This window comes from Musca autumnalis, unplaced genomic scaffold (genome assembly GCF_047663935.1).
Source record: "Musca autumnalis isolate F117 unplaced genomic scaffold, ASM4766393v1 scaffold_2, whole genome shotgun sequence".
Classification (NCBI taxonomy): Eukaryota; Metazoa; Arthropoda; class Insecta; order Diptera; family Muscidae; genus Musca; species Musca autumnalis.
Window position 1 is genome coordinate 187,084,263 of NW_027411755.1, and position 22,701 is coordinate 187,106,963.

The window sequence follows — 22,701 nt, forward strand, 5'->3', positions numbered from 1 at the left end:
AGGGCTAAATAGACTCCAAATTGTCTGAAACGAATTTTGTCCAAATATACTTGGGGTCTATTTATATGAGACACATATTTGGTCGCATTTTGTTTGTATCCCCTTTACCCTAAATCATGAGGTATAAAATAGGTGGCAAGGCGACCCCATGTTGCAATATTTGTATAAAAATCCAATTTGACAACTGAACTGAAAATTTCTCTGTCATGATAGATACAATTTGTAGCATGGGAGGAAATTGTGGTTCTCTGCACAAAACACATTACATATCAGGCAGAAGGTGCGTTATCTAGCAGACACATTATTGCAATTTGCATCATTTTCCCATATGTAGGCTTCTTTGCCGGTATATGCCCTCCAGGAATGAAAATATGGACCACATATAAAATTTGTATATTTTTAATACAAAAGTCAACCGCTAAATAATATCAGATAATCATGCAAAATCAACCTAAACTCTTACCTCGTGCAAAATTTCGTGACTATTGAGCTATAATTGCGACCTCTAGCGTGTTTATGATTACACTACAAACAAAAAACTGGATATATTAGGCTGTAACTCTGTTATCTGATCAAGTATATCAACATAACTACATCAATTGAAAGGTCAAGAGATCGTCTTCCATAACTCACGAGTGGTGAAGGTGTCTTTCAGGAACAAAGATATAAGCTGCTTATTAAAACTTTTCACAATTTTCACACAAAAGTTGTGGTCCATTTAACCCTCTAAATATTATCTGATCGCCATCTCAAATTGCAAGCTTCTTCTGTGTCATATACTCTTACCTAATTTAAAATTTCGAGGTGATCGGACTATTATTGCGACCTACAGAGCAGCTACAAAATCTGATAAAAATTATGTTTTTGGTCCATTTCACCCTCTAAATATTTCACGATCATCACCAATCAAAATAGCGATCTATTCTGATGTGAACACGACCTCCATACCAAATTTCGTGACGATCGGTCCATAATTGCGGCCTAGAGTTTGATTACAATTTATAATGGACAGACGGACACACGGACGGACGGACGGACGGACACACATCTCAAAATCGCTTTATCTCGCCGAGATATGAAGATTGGTATACCACATTGGGGGTCTCCGACGAATATTTCGCGGTGTTACATGAATTTTTCCCAAAACAAACTTATAATACCCTTTCCACATAGTGGTGTAGGGTATAACTAAAAACCGATTCAACCGATTTATTAAAAAAAGCGATCCAGTGATTTTTTTCTTGTTTTTGGATTTTTCTCATCTATGGACCTTTTTTGACGGTTTATCATGGAGAAGTTTTGTGAGCACAACAGTTTTATGGAGGCTATACCAAAACATGGAATTATGTTTACATTTTTGGTTGGCAAGTTTCGTGACTGCAGAAAACTTCAAATGTGAAATTTTGAGTAGTTCCGAATATGTACCGAAAATTTAGAGGTACCGTTATATGTGGTCTATACCGAAACGTGGACCTATGTTGACAAATTTTTTTGGAGAAGTGTTGTGTCCAATAAAAACTTGAAATGTCAAGTTACAACAAGTTCGGTCAAGAAATACAGCTAAAATTCTTAAAATACCGAAAATCTGGAGATACGCTTATGTGGGACCTATACCAAAAAGTGAAGCTATATTGCAAATTTTTAGTGAAAACGTATTGTGAATCTCAAATGTCAAATATCGAGTAGTTCCTTCAAACAATGTGCTAAAATCCTCAAAATACCGAAAATCGAGAGGTAGACCTTTGTTGACGATTTTTGGTGGAGAGTTTCGTGACCGCTGCACAGTGTATGGGAAGAGCGGCCAAAAATACTTCTTGAGCAGATAACAATAAGAAAATTTCAGTAAAGGCTAGTATATCAAAACAAATAAAAAGAAGCAAAAAAATGCAATATAGGTGCAAGGTTAGGTATAGCCCCCATAGAACGGTGCCCTCTGATTTCAGACAGTGAAATTGGCTAAAATTTGGCAATCGGTATTCCCTAGCGTTAGAAACCCTTCCAGCAAATTTTTTTTTGAACTGGGTCCACGTTTTGATAGGTACCCCATGTAATTGTACAGCCCGATTTTCGGAATTTTGGGGGTTTCATATAAGTTATTAAATCGAATTGGCCAAAATGCCACTTAATCTTTCGTGGATGTAGGCCACCCCCAGAAAATTGTCGATTAATGTAGGTCCACCCTTTGATTTTGTCCCCATAATATTCGGTATTTTTAGGGTTCTAGCCGTAATAAACAATCAAAATGGCTGAATTTTTCAAATTTTACATTGAGGACCACATTTTAACGTATCCTTCATATAACCTCAAAATGCCTCTCCTATATATTTAAAAAGCTGAAATGTATCTCCTGAACATTTGAAAGAATGACAAAAATACCCTGAAATTTACCCTTAGTATTTTGGGAACCAGTTCCAAAGATGCGGAAAGATGCAGCTGACAGTTTGAAAAATATAATCCATAGACTACTACTGATCTTTAAAAAAAATCGTTAGGGGGAAAGAGGGAAAACATAATTAAAACTTTACATGAAATAGAATTATATTGAAGAAATGACATTACAAAAGTCCTTTAGTCAACACACGTATTCAATAATGAATCTCAATTAACAAACACAAAACTGTATACAAATTAAGTTAATACATTGTTTTTTAATATTCGAATTAAGTTTGGTCAATATAGAGTTCATTTAGTTTGATATTGATATTTTACTTTCACCTAACTTTTGCACTGAATTCACCTAGAAATCCAATCTGTTAAATTTGCTCTTTTTTGGTGCCATTCTCACAGAGTACAGTAAGAAGTAATCCATAAAAAATTTATTTTAGAGAAATTTAACATGTTTGTAGTAAATATGAACACATTTGGTACCAAAAATTAGACTTTCATTTTTTTAATTTTGGCCAATGCACATAGGTTTCAATCAGGAAATTTTTGGCCAAAACCCTATTTTTGAAGTTTCGACATTTTAATTTTTTTTTGCACAGAATAATAAAAAACATATCAGGTCATCTGAAAATAATTCGTTTTTGTAATTACCGATAGATGCCGTTAGTTGGAGCAGTATCAAATTTGGCACTTAATTGCAAAAAAACAAATTGTGTTGTAAAATAGACTATTTTTGTAATGTTGTGTCGCTGCATAAATATTGAGAAGTGAGACCAAAGTTATAATGAATTGGGAAGCTGGTGGTGAGTACTTTCATAATATTAAAAAAAGAACTAAAAATTTTGTAAAATTAGAGTAGTAAATTCCCTGTTTGTATATATATTGAAAATATTTTTTTTTCAAATATTTTTAAAATTTATTTAAACTTTTAAAATAAATTGAGAAATAAATTCTTGCTCAAATTTGCCACAGTTAAATTAAAGTGAATTTTTCTATTTTAAAATGGGAAATTTTTTTTGTAAATATCTGTTGTGATTGTACGTAGTATCCAATTGAAATTGAACGATAATATCCACATCTACCAACCGAGTTTTCTTAAATTTAATATTTAAGGGTTTCAGAGTGTAGAAAACAAGTATGTGTAAGTTTTTTTGAAAATAGGTCCATTTTTTGTCATAGTCCCCACATAAAAGTACCGTCCGATTTTAGATATTTTGTGGATTTTACCGACACTTTATGACCGATTCGGGTGAAATTTGGTATTTCGACCTCTTGGAAGATGTGAATCCTTCGTACCAAAAATTATTAACATAGGTCAATATTTTGGTTTAGACCGCACACAACGGGACCACCCTGTTCAACAAATTTTGGCTGTTTTTGGTCATTTTGGTCGATAAAACGTAAGAATTGCTGTTTGTACACATTTAATATAAATAATAATTAATTTCAATACAAAGTGGACGTTGAAATAGTTTTGGCTAGAAAATTTGGATTTGAGACCATTGTGCAATGGCAGCGATCACTGTGCGCTGGGAACCTCAAATGTAACACTACAGCTATTTCGGTTCAAATTTGTGTCTAAAATACTGAAAATGCCCAAAATTGGGAGGTACAGTTACACGGAGGTTATAACAAAACATGGACCTATGTCCATAATTTTGGAATATAATTTTTTGGCCACTAGAAATCCTAAATGTCAAAATATACCTAATTCGGTCTGAATATGTGACTAAAAATGTCAAAATAGTGAAAATCTGGAGGTGCAGGTAGTTCGGTCCTATCTCCATTTTTGTGGATGCTAATGTGATTAAAACATATGGACAGGCGGACAGTCGTATGGTTGGTTGACTCAGAATTCTAAAAACGTCAAAATACTCAAAATTTTACCCTGACCAAGAAGGGTCGATTATTTCCATGCCACCAACATTACTGAGAGAATTTTGTTATCGTTGAAAATTTGATGTTGCCTTGGGAATCAAAACGCAGACCTTCTGAGTGAAAGACGGTTGGCATACCATTACAGGATACAACTTTACTCTTGAAAATAATTCAAAATTTCAAATAGTTTACGAAATTTAAGTCCACGAAAATTTACAAATTTTCCAAAAAAGAAACAGCTGCAATTTTGATATTTTGGCCTGTGACAGCCAAACCATTGAGATTGACTACATGTAAATATTGGTCCATTTCCATATGAATTCTTTCAAAAGGAGTATTGTAGTTAAGATATTCTGCTCATACAAGGAATACGAGTAAGAGCTTAGTAGTTGCAAAAACTTCAATAAAGTTCGTGGTAGAGGGTATGAAAAGTTTGGTTCGGCCGAATTTAACGCCGTTTTTACATGTTCAATATCCGTCTTCCCTGTCTCCATACCTTCCAAAGACAAAGGACAAGCACTTTCTCCTACGGCCTGTTGCGAACATGAATGTTTTAGTAGATCCACAATAATGTTCTTGCTTTAATTACTAACCCTCATCTGCGGAAAATTTTCATAATTAAGTATAAACCACTTATTCGAATATTCCAAATTCGTTATTCACTTATTTTCTTATGAGAGCAAAAAACAGCCAGCGTGTAAGAACATCACCCAACATTCCTAATTGGTGTCTTAATGATAAGATGATGAATGAGTTTTAACATGTCTTCCTTGCTGCAAGCGTAAGTGTTGTCGTTGTCTGAGTTTCTTGTTCGCTTGCTTGCACAAATGAGACGATGAGAGTTCTTTCTTTATGACTGCAACATTAACACAATTTCTTGATGAAGATGAAGAAGACACCAGTCAAGGATGCTAACACGGGAAAATCACTTAACTAAAAGTATAGCCTAAGGCTGCAAATGGTATGTTTTTAAGATATTTTCTTTATTTTCAAATAACTAGTAGCGGATGACAAATTACCGAACGTTTTGCAACATATTAGGGAAATGAAAAAATTGCAAGCAACATTATTTTTATTGACATAAGCATGGTTTTTTGTTTTTTGGTACGATAATTAAGAGAGTAAGAAAATCCTTGGAATAAAGGCTATGTCTTACGTTGTGGTGTAAAATATATTTATGATTAAGATTAACATTTTTAATGTCCTTCAAAACAAAGTTTACAATAAAATAAAAATGTCAACAAGTACATTATTAATCCTAAAATCTCTTTTCAATTTTTATAGAAATCTGTCGTTAAAGGCAGATTTGGTAATGGTTTTGGTAATGTTGTTCACCGATGGCACATTGAAAATTTTTTTGGACTATTGGTGACATTTCTTTTCAGTCTATAATAAAATTAGGAATATGCCGAAATAAATGTAGGAACGTTTGCCATTCCTCTTTGTTTGTTGTTTTACTTTTTCCAACTTTCTTCCTCTCTTATTACCCAAGCTTTGGAACCATACAATAGCACGGGCAGTATCAGTGTTTTTTAAATGTTTCATATATCCAAACGACTCGAAATATTTTACAACATAAATAAAATATAATTTAAAAAAAATTAAGTTTCATTGTTTTATTTAGAAATGCACTTAAAACTAGGAAATAATTTATCGCTTAGCCTCAATAAATATATTCTTTCTCATGATGGAATCTCTCCAATAAAACGCTTGCCGTTTAATTTTGCCACCATTTATAATTTAAATGCAAGCGTTTTATTTGAGAGATTCCATCAGGAGAAAGAATATATTTATTGAGGCTTAGCGACAAATTATTTCCTAGCTTGGGCCCATATTCCTGTATTGTCATCCAAATCTGAAAAGTGTGCAAAGTTTCAGTCGATTGGTCGACTGCAACTGTGTGGTACATGAGTTACAAGAGTTGAAATGCAAGTTGAATAAAACACCATTAAAGCACTGTAAAATGCACCAATCTTTGTTTTAATTTCATATTCATGTATTGTCATGTAAAAAAGTATCAGTCGGCTTTGCCGACAGAGATATACCCTCAGCCTGTGCAAATTGAAACACTTTTTTCACAAAAAACTTATGTATTTAGGGGGTTTCAAAATTTTGGTCGTATGAACCGACAAAAATGTCGATTAGGATTAAAGCTCAAAAATTTTGCGAAAATGGTACTTAAGGAATGGACCGACACAGACCAGGGGGTGCCATAGGGGTTTTTTACACCCTTCGGGCTGTTTTCCCAAGAAGTATGGACTTGCCCCTGAAACAACTTTTACCATCGTAATTAGGGCAGCGAATGTATGTTGCTTCAACAAAAATCAAAGTGCTTCAATAGCAGGTCTTAAAGTGAACTTATCCAAAATTTTGTGTGGGAAGTACGGGATGGAGTGGACAAATATAGTCCATATTCGAACCTGATCTATATCTGGTAGATATTATGAGAATGTGTAAAGTATGGACCAAATCGGTCACTCCCATCAAGAGTTATCGTGCGCACAATTTTTCCGAATATTTTTGAACTTTTGTGGGGTAGGTACCTGAAGGAGTGGACCGATATGGCTTATCTACGAACTTAAAGTATGTTTGGAAGAAATAGTACGAAAGCCAAATTTTGGCCGGAATCGGCATTTCCGTTCGAGAATTATCTTGCGCTTCCACCCATAAACATGGTGTAATAGGTTTTGTTTTTCAACTGTCAGGCTATTTTTTCAGGAAGTATGGACTTGCCCCTGATGAAACTTGTACCTTCGTATAGTGGACAGTGAATACAAGATGTTACAACAACAACCAAGGCGATTTGAGAGCAGGTCCTAAACTGAACTTTTCCGAAATTTTGTGTGGGAGGTACCCGAAGGAGTGGACCGATTGAGTCCATATTGGAACCTCATATAATTTTGGTAGAAATTACACGATGTGCAAAGTATGGACCAAATCGGTTATTCCCTACCAGAGTTATCGTGCGCACAAGTTTTGCGACAATTTTTGAACTGAGTGGACCTATATGGCCCATCTTCGAACTTAAATCGAATCTGGACAAAATATTTCGATACCCAAAATTTGAACCGAATCGATTGATCCGTTCGAGAGTTATCGTGCGCACCAGTCTGCCAGACAGACGGACGGACATTGCTAGATCTACTCAAAATTGCCTGAAACGAATATCGTACAAACATACTTGGGGTCTAAAACCATTATTTTGATGAGGCACATTTTTGGTCGTACCAAAGTGTAAATACCCTCTTTAGCCTAAAGGCTGTGGGTATAATGAGTTACCAGTTTTGAACTAAACGGACCAAGGCAAGTTAAATAAAACACTGTAAAAATAAAAAATTTCGATTTTGTAAAATTTGTCTGTGGTCATAACTCCTTAACCTCCGACCAACTACAAATCCACAACCAAACTCATGCTTTGTGCCATGGTACTTATAACATAGTGTGCACCTTTGGGTGATGTTATGACGGCCTTGTACTCGTATTTTGGAGGTATATCAGCCAGTGCGAAAACTGCACTTTCTCTGTAAGGGAGCAGACTCCCACATCATTGTTCTTAAATGCTTAAGAGGAGTTTGTATTTCTTTTTCTTTGTTCTTTTCTTGTATTTGCTTTTTAGGTGGATGGGTTCCCTAGTGATCAGGATAAAATTCTGATTCAATCTAGCCATGTCCGTAATCAATGTAGTGTCTACATAAATAGTGTTAGAACGCTATAATTTTGCATTCGATCGACTTTTTCCCAAAGACAGGTCAAAACGGCCCACGTTTTTCTAGCTGTACAGTGGGTAAATACCCTGTAAATTGGGTAAATACCGGGTAAATACCCAATTGTGGGTATTTATTTGGGTATTTACTACAATGAATCATCAATACAACTTCTTACACCCAATTCTAGGGTTTAGGTTGTGAAATCGTATCAAAATAGAGAGTTTAACAGTACTTTAAACCTGTGGGTAAATACTTGGGTAAATAACCGAGTATTTACCCAAATGTTGGGTAAAAACTCTTTAACTGCCGAATCAATTAACATAGGGTGCCAAAATTTGACTGCAATCTTTTTTATATCAACTGAACCCCTGAAAAAGGGGCCTCTGGGTCAATGTTTTGACATAGCCCCCATATAACCGTACCTACCGATTTACGCTGATTTTTATCTATTAGCCCCATTTTACAATCATATTGGCTGTAATATGGCACAGAGAGTTTTAATACCCTTGCCAAAAATTGTCAATGTTTGTCCCTGTTTTGGGGTTGCCCCCATATAATGATATATCTTTTTGGGGCTAGCCTCATTTAGCCAAAAAACCAAAATGAGTACCAACATTGACATTTGTTGGTAGAGACATTATGTCTTAGAACGGGAGTAGCCAAATTACTGTTGATTCGCGTTGAAAATACTGCTAAAACCTTTAGAATACTGGATATCGGCAGACATATGGGGGCTACTCCAAAGCTGGGAACAATATTGAAACATTTTGGCAAGGACATTTTGTGTTCCCTATGAACCGTAAGTATCTAATTACACATAATTCGTGAGAAAAATGAGACTAAAACCCTTAAAAACAAATAAAATCGTTAGGAACCATTTTATGGGGGCTAGGGCGAGGATATTTTATACACATTGAGAACTCACTGTGGCAAATTACAGCCAATTAGATTGTAAAATGTGGCTAATAGATAAAAAAACTCCTTAAATCGGACATGGACCCAGAGACCCAATTTTTAATACCAGAAGTTCAGTTGACATAAGAAAGATTTAAAGAGTCGTTACCCAACATTTGGGTAAATACCCAAGTATTTAACCACTTGTTTAAAGTATTGTAAGAGTATCCGTTTTGAAACGATTTAACAACGTAAACCCAGGAATTAGGTGTAAAATGTTGTACTGGGGATTCAATATAGTAAATATCCAAATAAATATCTGGTAAATAACATCTCTATATATAGCCCCTCATAACAGTGCCCCTTGATTTTCGGTCTTTTGAGAATTTAAGCTACAACTTTTAAACAAAAAATCTGTTATTTTCCATTTGAGGTTCTTAGTATTCCCAACACTTCTCCACCAACAATTGTTAATATATGTCCGTGTTTTAGTATTGATTAATTTGACATTTTTGGTTCTAAGTGGTCACAACACTGTTTTACTAAGTTTTAGTTATAAGTTTTGTGACCAACGTCAAATTACACATGCAGTTCGGTCAACAAATGTAGCTAAAATGCTCAAATTACCTAAAATCAGAAGGGTTATTCCAAAACATGGACATATATTGACAATGTTTAGTGGATAACTTTCGTGAATGCAGCAAATCTTAAATGTCAAGTAAGGGACAGTTCAGTCAAAAAAATTTAGCTAAAGCCCATAAAATACTGAAAATCGGAAGGTACCGTTGTATGGAAGCTGCACCAAAACATGGGTCGCTATAGCCCGTCTTCGAACTGCACCGGCCTATGGAAAAATATACTCGTTTGCCAAAATATACTGCTCTAGCCCAATTATTGCTGACGATAGAGTGATTACCACAGACGAAGGCTAGATCGACTCAAAATTTTATACTGATCAAAAATATAAACGGAGGAAAAAAGGCCTCTCTAACATTGCAATCAGTCCCAAACATAACGTATGTTTGGGTCCTGCGAACAAATATATGTTTGGGTGCAAACAAATTATATGTTTGGGTGCAAACAAATACAAACTCAAAAGCCACATAAAAAAACACAAAACGTGCACCAGTGGGCGCTTAGTGAGAGCAAGGGAGCGTAAATTTCAATGTAAAACACATTGAAATGTATGTTCACTTGCTCTCAGTAAGCGCTCACTGGGTATCTCTAACATATACACACATTTATAAATGGTAGTGGTTTATTGAAAGGCATTGAAATACCAAACACAAAAGCAACAACAGACACATAGGTACATAAAAAATTCCACAGCAATACACAACAGGCTTTAATAAAAGAAAAACGGAATGAAATAATTTATAAAAAGTTACACCTTTAAAAAGATAAAAGTACAGGGTGTTTTTTTAAGCCCGATAGAACTTGAAATTGTAAAAAATAACACAAAAATTTAATTGTAATCAAAATTTTTTTTATTCGAAAGATCAATACGTGACATTAACATTTGAAAATGATTTCAGGCATATGGGCACCGCGGCTGTTCTTGACGAAATGCATTCTGGACGTCCAATTTTTGGCCACTTTTTCGAGCACTGCTGGCCGTATGTCACGAATAACACGAACAATGCTGGCCTCCAAGGCATCAATTGTTGCTGGTTTATCAGCATAAACCAGTGACTTCACGTAGCCCCACAGGAAATAATCGAGAGGTGTCAAATCGCACGACCTTGGAGGCCAATTGACAGGTCCACTTCTCGAAATCAACTTATCGCCAAATTTTGTTTTCAATAAGTCGATGGTTGCCTTCGCCATATGGCACGTAGCGCCATCCTGTTGAAACCACATCTCCTCCGGATCAATGTCATCCATATTTTCAAACAAAAAATCATTGATCATGGTGCGGTAACGATCTCCATTGACCGTAACGCGAGCTCCGGCCTCATTTTTGAAGAAATAAGGTCCGATGATGCCACCAGCGTGAAAACCGCACCATACGGTGCATTTTTCTGGATGTAATGGAGTCTGTAGGGTCTCTTGTGGATTGATCTCACTCCATATGCGGCAATTTTGCTTATTAACAAACCCGTTAAGCCAAAAATGCGCTTGTTCAGATGGACGATTATGTACGCTATACAAATGACGAAGTCGTCTATAAGTAAATTTGGATAATTTCGTAGCGTTGTTCAAGCGTGAGTCTATTCATGATGATTTGTCAGAGTATACTGAAACAAATAAAAAAAAGTTTCATCAAAATTTAATTTTTTTGTGTTACTTTTTACAATTTAAAGTTCTATCTAGCTTAAAAAACACCCTTTATATACAGAAACATCTTCGAACGCTTCTCCTTAGTTGCGCAATAAAACACATTTTCCTGAAAGTTGAAATTATCAGCGGGAATTCGGCAACTGAAATCAAATGATTATGTAATGTAATAAATAGGTATACGTATATGAAGAATGTATTGATGAAATTACCAATATTAAATGCGATTTCTTTCTTGTCCAATAAAATACTTCCATTCACTTTGTTGATTCATATATAAAAAATCCAATTATAAAATGTATTGGGCATTTAATTTACTAGAAAGCACCATTTCTTTAAGAGAAGACAAAACACTGATTTATTCACTCATTTTACCGTCTTTACTTAACGAGGGTATTAAAAAGCTGAAAACAAGAACAACATAATTAATACCATTTTTTTATTTTCCTTTTCGCTTGCCACGTTGGTTAACAACAACAAAGCACGAAACACACGTGTTTGGCTGCATACACACCACCAAAACTTCTGCGTATCCTATTACACTATACACACAACTCTTTATTATAAAACAGCGTTCCGCAGCCGCGAGAGACGCGCTGTTACTCTTTGACAAAAATCCCCTCTTCACCAATAAAAAATATGTTCTAACATAAAAAATATGTTGGTACCCAAACAAATAAAATTGAGATATGTTACAAAATGTTCAAAACATATATTTGTTTGGATACAAACAAAATATGTTTGGATCTAAACATATATTTGTTTGCAACCAGTCCCAAACAAATATTTTTTTTAGATCCAAACATTTTTCTAACATATATTTTTCTGCGTGTATGTATGTATTCCATAAGGTGCAAATAATTATTTCAATACGTTACAAACGGGGAAAATTTTAATATACATATGTACCATCCAATGACTGGTAAGGCTTGGGGTTAGTTTATGGATTTGGTCCCGAAAACATTTTTACCATCTTAACTAAGGCCGTTGGCAAACATTTTAAAGCCACCAGACGAGTCCTTGAACTGCACTCTTTCCAAACTGTCAACTGTCTAGTCAATAGTCGGTCATAATTCGAGGCTGTACAAAATAATACGATGTAACAACAATATCGGTTTCTCCCTTCGAGGGTTATCTTACGTACTACCCAGTTTAGTTGTTGCCGGCAGGCTTTTTTAGTAAGAACAATTTGCAAAAAAAAAAAAAAAAAAAAACGAACTGACTGACTGACTGACTGATCAGAAGCGAGCTATTAAAGTCCACTTCTCCCAAATTTTGTGTGGGAGGTACCCGAAGGACGTGACCAATATAGGCGATATTCCGACCTGATACATGACTAGATGAAATAATACGATGTGTACAGTTTGGACCAATCCGAATCTCCATGCGACAGTAATCTTGCGGACTTGTCTTTTTATTTGGTCGTCAAGGTTTCTTAGAGATTTATGGTCTTTATCTCAAGAAGCATGGATTTGCGCCCAAAAAATTGTACCGCCATAAAGGAAGCCGCAAGGATAACCTGCTGGAAAAAATTTCAAAACGGTTCGAGGGGAGTTACATGGTCGGTCCCGTCCGACTATAGCCCTCTTTTACATTTTCGTGCGTTTTTATAGTCTCAGCATTTATGCTAACGAGGTTATATACACTTTCATGCGGGCAAAATTTGCCTTATCGAAATAATGGTTTTAGACCCCAAGTATGTTTGGACGAAATCCGTTTCAGACAATTTGGAGTCGATTTAGCAATGTCTGTCCGTCTGTATTGCTGGTTGGACCGCACGATAATTCACGAACGGATGAACTGATTTGCTCCAAAATTTAGCCTTCGTAATATTTTGTCCAAACTAGGTTCGAAGATGGGCCATACCTGTCCATTACTTGGGGTACCTCCCACACAAAATTTCGGAAAAGTTCAGCTTAGGACCTACTCTCGAATCGCTTCGAGTTTTATCACGAGCAAGTCCATACTTCCTGAGAAAATAGCCACAGGTTGTAAAATACACCTATGTCACCAAGTGTAGTAATTGGAGCGCACGATAACTCTGGAACGGATCTGCAGATTGGGTCCAAAATTTGGCCAACGTAATATTTTGTCCGATGAGCCATATCGGTCCACTCCTTTAGGTATCTCTCCCACAAAAGTTCAACACTTTTTACTAAAATTGTGCACATGATCCAAACTTTGCACATCATTATATTTCTACGAGACATAGATCAGGTTCGAAAACCAATTCCTTTGGATACCTCTCACACTAAATGCCGTAAAAATTCAGTTTAAGGACTGCTATCGAGTCGCTTTGATCTTTGTTGTACAACTTTTATTCGCTGCCATTACTACGGTACAAGTTTTTCAAGGGCAAATCCATACTACCTGAGAAAATAGCCCGAAAGCAAGTACATGCTTTCAGACCAACTGAAATGACTGGTGGGAACAATATCTATCAAAAGGAATGACACTCAAAATAAGATCCACTTCCAAAATGGCCTATGTTGGTCCATTCCTTCAAGTACATCCTTCGTAACACTTCAAACCAAATATATTTTTGTCGGCAAATTCCAAAAAGGGCCATAAAATCCGTAATCCATAGATATGATATTGTTAAGAAATGGACGTTTCAATACACACAGGCTGAGGGTATATCCCTGTTGGCAAATCCCACAGATACTTTTTTAATAGCTTCGCACTTCAACTACTATAACTTAGTCATATGGTAACCGACAAAATTAGAAAGATATTATTCGCTCTTTTAAAAAGAAAAAGGATCAATAGAAGTCGGGACGAGGCCGACCACGTGATACCCAACACCATTACCCCTGTCCATAAACTTTTCACTGGTAATTTTTTTTTTTTTTTGGGTATATAATCCGACTAACACCAAACATAATATGCCTCTTTTTCTCTGGGGCCCCTATAAGCAACCAAAATTTCGTGACCATCCGATAAAAATTGCACCCTGTAGCGTGATTGCAAAAAATTTAAGAATTGGATACATTACCAACTATTGTGGTATCTTCCCTGTTTGACCACCTTCGCCAACCTACATCACACCAATGTAAAGGTAATATTTTCTTGTTCCAATTAGAGGCTTTGCGGTTTCAATATTCCTACTAGAAGCCAATATATTACTTACTTACTTAGTTGGCCCATTACAGAACATTTGTTCCATAGACCGAACTAAGAAAAGATCTCCATTCCTCTCTGTTTTTCGCTTGACTTTTTGGAATACCGCGCCTTTTCATTTCTTCATCCACTTGTATGCTCCATCGAAGCTTAGGCCTGCCGATTCTTCGTGCACCGCCATGTGGCATGTATTCATACGCCTTTTTAGCGGGTTCATCATCGCTCATTCTCATGATATGGCCTAGCCAACGCAATCGTTGCATCTCGATACGTTTAACTATATTCATGTCTTTGATATAGATCGTGGTTCATACGACATCGATATCCACCGTCAACGCAAATCGGCCTGTAGATCTTTCGAAGAATTTTCCTCTCAAACACACCAAACACTGCCATGTCTGCTTGCGCAAGTACCCAGGCTTCGGAGCCATACATCAGCAGGGTTGTATCAGTGTTTTGTAGAGCGTTATTTTTGTTTGACGAGATGTGGCTTTGTTTTTAAACTGCTTACTTAAACCAAAGTAGCATCTGTTGACCAATACAATTCTTCTTTTTATTTCACAACTGATGTCGTTTGTTGTGTTTACGGAGGTGCCGAGGTAGACGAAGTCTTTTACTACTTCAATATTATAGGAACCAAATTCCACAGTCAGTCCGAGCTCAATGGACGAATTGCGCGTCGACAACATCAACTTGGTCTTCTCGCCGTTTACCGATAGACCCACTTTAGCAGATTCTCCTTCGACCTTCATAAAGGTATCAGTTACTTCTTTTACTGATCGGCCCATGATTTCTATATCATCAGCATAAGCAAGAAACATGTGGCTGTTGGTGTAGATTGTGCCACTTCTTTTGACGTTTGTCTCTCGTATAACCTTTTCCAGCAGGATGTTGAAGAGATCACACGAAAGGCTGTCTCCTTGTCTGAAACCTCTTTTGGTACTAAACTCTTCGGAGAGGTTCTTTCCTATTTTAACTGAGGACCTCGTGTCAGTTAAAGTCATTTTACAAAGCCGGATGAGCTTTGCGGGGATACCAAACTCAGACATGGCTTGGGATACCTTTGAACACAGCGGGCTGTCGAAGGCTGCTTTATAATCGACAAAAGGTGGGAGGTGTCGATATGCATCTCTTGGGCCTTCTCTAGGATTTGCCGCAGGCTAAATATTTGGTCAATGGTGGACTTGCCAGGTTTAAAGCCGCATTGGTATGGTCCAATTATCTCGTTGGCCATAGGCTTTAGTCGTTCGAACAATATCCCTTACACGATCTTGTAGGCAACAGGGAGTGGACTTATTCAATACCATCTTCTGGGATTGGGTCTGTGGTATCTTCGTCGTCTTCGCTGCTATTGGATAGCAACAATTTTTAAAAATGTTCTTTCCATATCCTGAGCACATTATTTGTATCAGTTACCAAATTACCTTGCTGGTCTCTACAGGAGGATGTGCCTGTACCAAAGCCATCTGCTTGATGTTTCACTCTTTGGTAGAAATTTCGGAGTTCATTCTGGCTCCAGTACATCTCGATTTTTTCACGCTTCCGCTTTTCCATTTTTCTCCTTTTCTTGCGGAAAAGACGTTTCTCTTCCCTCCTTTTCTCCCGATATCTATCTCGTGCGCTACGCGTTGCTACTGATTATAAAGTACATAGCTCTATATGCCGCATTTTTTTCTTCGGTAGCAGCACGACACTGCTGCTCATACCATGAATTCCTTTGTGGAGGTCTCTGGTATCCAAGTATGGATTTTGCGGCTGTTTGCATGGAGTGGGCAATATTTTGCCATAGTGTTGTTATGTTATCGGGACAAGGAGTGCTCGCATTAAGCAATTGGGTTGAGTGGAATGTGCTGTGGCTATCTGTTGTGTTTGCAGCCTATCGATGTCCAACTTTTGCGTTTTATCTGTTCGTGCTTTATTTGCAACGTTTAGACGGGTACGTACCTTTGCTGAAAAATGGTAGTGGTCCGAATCAATGTTTGCGCCTCGGAACGATCGCACATCCAACACGCTCGATGAATGTCTTCCATCTATCACAACATGATCAATTTGATTACTTGTTCTTTGATCTAGAGACAGCCAGGTGCCCTTATGAATATCGAGATGATTAAATCTGGTACTGCTAACTACCATGTTTTTTGCAGCTGCAAAGTCTATCAGACTCATACCATTGTCAGATGTTTCACTGTGGAGACTGAAAATCCCGACGATTATTCGTCTAGAATAATTTTAATGTCAAGGGCAGGGCAACGGTCATATGTTTCTTCTAAGCGCTCGTAAAATATATCTTTGGTCTGTTCGTCCTTTCATTCAGTGGGAGCATGAGCGCAAATAAAGCTGATGTTGAAAAATTTAGCTTTTATTCGAATTGCAGCAAGTCTTTCATTCACTGGGGTGAAGCTGAATACCAGATGTTTTAGTCTCCGACTAACTACAAATCCGCAACCAAACTCATGCTTTACGCCATGGCAGTTATAATACAGTGTGTCACCTTTAGGTGTTGTTGTGACGCCTTTCCCAATCCATCGTACTTCCTGTATGGCAGTAATATCGGCCTTGTACTTTTCAAGTACGTCTGCCAATGCGAAGACTGCACCATCTCTATAAAGAGTGCGAACATTCCAGGTGCACATTCGCAGATCATGGTCCTTAAAACGCTTGCGGGGTTCGTCAACCTTAGAGGGGTTTGTTTTTCTTTTCTTTCGTTTTTTCATAGTAGGCTGTTTTTTTCTAGGGGAGGGTTACTAACCCGACGCCCAAACCCAAGTTTTAACGTTCTTATGGGTGAACAACGCGCGCCACATGTTAGCTGACTACCTTCAACGGGTGTTAAAGGCAGTTCCCTAGGTGTCACCACGGGGAGGTCAGTGTCCACTTGAGATGAAAGAGGGACCATGATAAAAACTGGGCTTTGTCATGTTAAAACCGGTCAGGACCGTTCCTTGGTATCTTCCATAATATGTTTTTTATTAAAATAAATTTTTGAAAATATCTTCGTGTCCCGAATTAAATGTCATGTTTCTATAATGTAATTTTTATATTTTTTCTGTTCAGACTTGACTCCAGCAATGTTGCTCGACTTCGACTCCGAAACTCTGGTCATGGCTGCAATTTTTGTCTTATTCTTGGATCTTAGTGTTGGACCTCAATGGTTTGGCTGTTATATGCCAAAGTATCCAAAATTAAAAAACTTCAAGTAAATAAAAAAAAACAAATTTAATATTAATATACCCTCCATATTTTAGTGGTGATTTAATTTATTTATTATGTGGTTTAATGATATTATGAATATTTTCCTCCGTATGTGATCTGTTTATTAATTCCCAAATAACTTCCGAAGCTTTAAAGGCTAATTTCCTGAACCCTAATTAATGTCACTTCCGTTGCATTCATTCCACCGTAAATTTTCGTAGACAAAACTTTTTGAACAACTAAATTTGAACTTTATTTGGTCCATCTTTTCCTATTTTCACAGCAACTTTTTAAAAAACGTATAACCAAAAAAAATTGTCAAACTTTATCAATTGACTTCTGATCCATTCTGTTGGTTGGTTTATGAGCTTGCAGCTCAGCTTAGTGCTATTCCTATTGTTGTTGTTATCAGCGAACAATTTTTGTACGTTGTTGTGTGTATGCCAGCGATAGAGTGTCATGCTTAGAGTTTTACAAAACTTTTTACTTCACCTGAGTTTTTAGAATATGACAATAATAAACTTTTCAACGAGAGTAAATTTGAGAAAAGCAAAAAATTGTTTTTATATCAACTCTTTGGTGTTTGTTGTTTTATGCATGCGGTGCCAACTACATGACTTTGATGACATTGTTGGGATTTATGAGAAAAATTAATGGTTAGACATTATAAAATGTTTGAAAAATATATATGAAAAAACTATATAATATGGATATTAAATCATAATAATAATTTAGTTTTTTTTTTATGGGCAATTTAAGGTTCATGGTTTTGTTGATTATTGTGCATAAAATATAATAAAAGGTAAATTTAAAGATGTGTTCTTATTTTCTGTATATGTTTAGGATATGCAAACCATTGAAAAATTCCAATTAATTAAAGTTCAAAGAAAAGTGATGTATATGTGTCTATATGCTTGTTCCAAAAGATTTATCTTTAATTAAAAATGATTTCTGCATCCTTGTTATATAAATTGAAAAGACGTTTATGTGAACCCTTCATTATGATACATATTTTAAATTACCCAATAACCACCTTCCAACTTAATTTTAAAATATCCATTGTTGACAAAATGTGGTCAGACTTTAGCTCTATTCGTTTATCCTTAATTAATAACAAATATCTAACAGTTGAACAAATTCAAAGATGATTGCTTCTAATCAGGTTTAAATGAACAATAAAATATTTGGGTCCTTATACCACAGAATATCCGATTGTCTCACAGCAGAAAGCAAACAAAAATGTTCTTTTAATAATTAATTAATTTGTGAACTTACGTTTAATTTGAGCTCTCGCCCAATGTCAATGCACATACATACGTTCACCCACACACACGCACTCATCAAGCCAACAACAAGCTAAATACCAAATCCAATTCATTAGTTCACTTTGGATGATGCAAAGTGTTCGGATAATAATCTTCTAGTACATCATTCAAGCATAAAATTAATGCTTATCTCATTGAATGACAGAAAGGAGGAGAGACGAGAAGTGAGACTCACAAAATGTCCTCAATAAGTACATATCATCATCGTTGTTATTATTGTCATCATCATTATCGTCATGAGAAGTGTACACAAATGAATGTTTATGTGTTCATTGATGCATTTAATTATATATGTATTACATTCATTTATAAGACATATCATTAAATAAAATTATTTTGTTGGTAGGCTTCTATTTCGGTAAGTAGTGTAAAGTGTACAATATTCTTGATAGGGCGAAATGTTTTAGGCGTTATATGAATGACTTGACCTTTATGAAGAAATTTAGAAAATACGAATCAATATATTTGGCGAAATATAATATAAACGTACCCAAAAGTATAAAATCACGTTTTACAAAATAATAAAATAGTAACAAGTGGAAAACGCGTTAAGTTCGGTCGGGCAGAACTTTTTATACCCTCCACCACAAATTTCACCCATTTCGGTGGATTAATGTGCCCACAACCTTCAAAATACCGAAAATCGGAAGTTACCGTTCTATGGTGGCTATATGATGGCGCGGACCTATACCTACAAATTTCTGGGGGGAAGTTTTATATCCCCAACGAATACTAAATACCAAATTTCAGCCATATCGGTGTGATAATGAGGCCAAAACCTTCAAAATACCGAAAATCGGGAGATATCGTCCTATGGAGGCTATATCAAAACGTGGACCTATATAAACATTTTATGATAGAAATGTTTCTTAGCCTCTGGAAACACAAAATACAAAGTTGCAACCGATTCTGTTGTCAAATGGGACTAATACATTCAAAATATATTATATATATATGGAGGCTATAACAAAACGTGGACCTAAATAAACCAACTTTGGTAGGAATGTTTTTTGGCCTCTGGAGACACAAAATACCAAATTACAACCAATTCGGTGGGAAAATGGGACAAATATCTTAAAAATTCCTTAAAACGACGACTCGTCACGCGTCATTTTGTATGGGGGCTATACGAAAGCGTGGACCTACATAGCCCACTTTCAATACCAAAAGTCCTACGTACAAGTAATAGATTTTCCCAAAATTTCATCCACCTACGTCAATCCGTTCGGACGCTAGAGTGATTTCCACAGACGGACAGACGGACGGACATGGCTATATCGATGTAGAATTGCACGCTGATCAAGAATATATATACTTTGTGGGGTCTACAATTATTATTTCGAGTAGTTACAAACGTAGTGACAAACTTAATATACCCCCATCCTATGGTGGAGGGTATAAAAACAAGTAAGCAAAGGTTATAGCCGGACAGGGCCGACCATGTGATACCCTACACCACCTGGGAATTAGTTTTAAGGAAATCGAAATTCCTTTAAGGAACAAATAAGTTTATTGTACGAAATAACATTGTCGATTCTGCTACCTTATTACATTAAGCTTGGGACCTACAGTTTATCGCCGAGTCCGAACGAGAAATTTTATGTGGCTGAAATACTCAGAAAATGTGGCCACAATTACTGAGGTGTATATTGCCATCATTGAAAGTTTGATGTTACCTCTTCAGGGAATCGAACCCACGATATTCTGCGTACAAGACGCAGAATAATAATATTAAATGTCTCTCAAGTCTATTCTTCAAAAATCAAAAAAAAAAAATGTAAAATTTCCATGCTTTGTCATATCTAATAGGGTGCCGCCGTGGTGCAATGGTATTCACATCCGCCTTTCACTCTGAATGTCCGGGTTCGATTTCTAGGCCAGGCCACATGCAATTTTCAAAGGTGCACAGTGGCCAATTTTACGAAACACCTGGCCAAAACTTTAAAAATCATTGGATGTAGACCTAACCTTGGGTTCTTATGTTTTTCGGGTCGCTGATTTAATTTCTTATATTTCTTTAACCCTCAGATGGTCACTAAAAGGGTCTTTTCGGTCCTTTATTCTATAAAATTTGATAGTATCAGATCAAAATATTTGGCGAATTTGTTCGCCATCAATTTTTATTATTGGTCCTAGAATACACCAAAACTCTGTATCTTACCTAAACTTCAGAAATATGCAAACTTAAGGTCGTACTTCATGTGAATTTTTGACAAAATTGGCATACAAAACATCATTTTAGAAGAACGGCGTCAAGGACAAAAATGTTCTCCGATAACTCTCACTATAAGTCTTCAAAAAAGGAAATCTCTATTTGCATTACATACCAAGGAAATATCGATATCAATTTTGCCAAAAAAAAACAAGAAACAAAAATAGGGGTGCAAGCATCTACCATTTCTACAGTTTTGGAAATATTTGAATTAAGATTAGTTGGAATCCTTTAGGTATATGATGTCTTTGGCTACTTTACTGATAATTATGCGAGGAATATTGTTCTTAAAACAATTAACATTCGTGTGAGTCATAAAAGGGGTCTATGGTCCCTTTTTCCACAAATTCTTAAAATCCTTATAAGATGTGATCGTATCAGATCAAAATATTCCAGAAATGTGTTCGCCGTAAAATTTTAGTATGGGTCGTAGAATACATCAAAACTCTAAATTTTACCTAACGCCAGAAAGTTATCCTATACTATATTCTGACATTCTGAATCAACGAGAATATGTATAAATCTGCAAGACAAAATAACACATAAAAACGAAAAGTTCAAATATGTACAGGATGTTACGATGGAAATTGGTAAAACACTCTTTCCTTTTTATGAAATGGAAAGAACACGGCCTAATTCGATCTTACTCATAATTATTTTCATCATTTATTGTGTAAAATTAACCTTGAACAAGTAAAAAAGCATTAAGTTCGGCCGGGCCGAACTTTTCATACCCTCCACCATAAAATATTCATTCCTGTCCCCAACTTTAAGTGAGTACGTTAAAATGTCAGATAATGAACATAAAACGCTTCATTCGGGAGGTCCCTTTTTAATGGTGCCTATATCTAACAGTTGACAATTTTTGGTGGGCTAGAAATTGGGAGGTGCTCTTATATAGGGGTTATAATAAAACATCGGCCTATGTTGACAGTTTTTGATGGGAACCTTTAATGTCAAATAGCTCCTAATTCGGTTAAAAAATTTAGCTAGAATCCTCAACATATCGAAAATCGGTACATAACGTGGGAACTTCAAATGTCATTAACAGCTAGTTCGGAGGTATCTGGGCTATACGAAAATATGAACTTAAATGAACAAATTACAGAAAGTTCGTCCAAAAAATAAAGCCAAGGTTACGGAAAATCGGGAGGTTTGTTTTGTGGCTATACAAAAACATGGACCTACGTTCGGTTAAACATTTTAAGTAAAATCCTCAAAGTACCGAAAATCGGGAAGTATCGTTATATTGGGGCTATGTTGAAAATTGTTGATGCAGTGTGTGGTGACCACTACAACCTTCAAATGTCAAATTACAGTTAGTTCTGTTAAAAATTGTAGATAAAATTGCCAAATTACTGAAAATTGGAGGTACCGTTACATGGAAGCTAAATCCGAACATGGACTTATGTTGGCAATTTTTGATGGTGACCACTAAGAACTTCAAATGTCAAATTACTGCTAGTTTGGTTTTATATTGTGGGTAAAATCATCAAATTACTGAAAATCGAGAGGTACCGTTATATGGGGGCTTTCTTGAAAATTTTTGCTGGAGAGGTGTGGTGACCGCTAAGAATTTCAAATGTCAAATGTTCAAATTACAGATAATTCGGTTAAAACTTGTAGGTAAAATTCTCAAAATACCTGAAATCGGGCGGTAACGTTATATGGGGGCTATTCCAAAACATGGACTTATGTCCACTAGTTATAA